Genomic DNA, 1,329 nt, shown 5'->3' on the forward strand with positions numbered 1-1,329 from the left:
TGACAAGTGACATTAGCCATCACACACTTAATCTACCTGTTTCCCCTCCCCAGGTAGCTGTGTGACTATAGGCAGATTATCTTCTCTTTCTAAACCTCAGTTTTCTCATAATAAAATAGAACTAATAATCACAGCAAGTCATATAAGTTGCTTGTTGAAGATTAAATGAGATGGATATAGTGCCTGGCTTACTGAAGGCGCTCAGAATATGGGGGTTATTATTATCTGTATGTTTCTACCAAGATCTAGCATGATGCATTACAGTTTTGATTGGGTGAATTAATTACTTAATTGGCAATGTCTAGAGCTGCCCATTTGAGTGGAACACTTCTCATGAAATAGTAAGCTCCCTTTCACTAGCAAGGGAGAGACTGGTCACCCATTGGACAGGCAGATAACAAATTATTCTTACACAAGATCGAACTGCCCAAGTCTTAGTGTCTGTAATTCCAGACATCCTGTCTGGATCCTCAGCATCCACTGAGATTCTTTGAGAGAGAGGTTTGCATGTGTTTCTGAAGTAATGGAACAACATAATATTGACATAATGTACACTTGGGGATCACATTAGCAAGGGGCTTGTTTATCAACCACAGTACGTGCATGTAGAAATTTATGTTTGCATGTGCACTGCTTAAAGGATCGTGGTAGGAGGGATTTCTCTATCTCTCATTTTGCCGAGAAGAGGGCTGTGAAGCTCATAATCTCTGCTTAATTATTCACGTTGCATTGATTTGTTTTCTGTTCGTCCAAGCGACAAAAAAATCCATGAAGATATATAAGCAGCAAAGTCCCAGATAAAACTTACAGTTTAACTTGAAGAAGAAATAAAAAAGTGGCTTGATCTGGTTAATCTTTCAAATTTAATTTCCTTTCCTTTATAAAGCAGGCTATAAGGAATGAATTACCATTTTAGCAAAACAATATAAATATTTATGGTGCTAATAGCATCTTTTATTTAGGACTTATCATGTACAATGCAGAAGCCCAGGCATTTTTACACACTCTATCATAATCTATCCCATCTATCTCTCCTGGTAGATTTGATTGTGCTTGTTTTACAGGTCAGGACAATGATAAATAATGAACTTCTTTTAGGTTTTCTAATTTTTTTTTTTCCCTGAAAAATGACAAAGTGGAAACCAATCGGACTCTAGTGCTTTTTCTCTTTTGATTGCCATTGTTGGTTTAATTCACAATCTGTTCCATAAGCAATTCTAACACTTCCCTGGCTCTTCAAGTTTCCATTGTGATAAGGTGGGTTGAGGTCAATGTCCCAGGACACCACGTGATATCAACTATTGTTACTGGTTGCTGTCAAGTAGGCTC

This window comes from Orycteropus afer, unplaced genomic scaffold (assembly GCF_000298275.1).
Source record: "Orycteropus afer afer isolate SDZICR_OR568_19922 unplaced genomic scaffold, OryAfe1.0 scaffold00069, whole genome shotgun sequence".
Lineage (NCBI taxonomy): Eukaryota > Metazoa > Chordata > Mammalia > Tubulidentata > Orycteropodidae > Orycteropus > Orycteropus afer.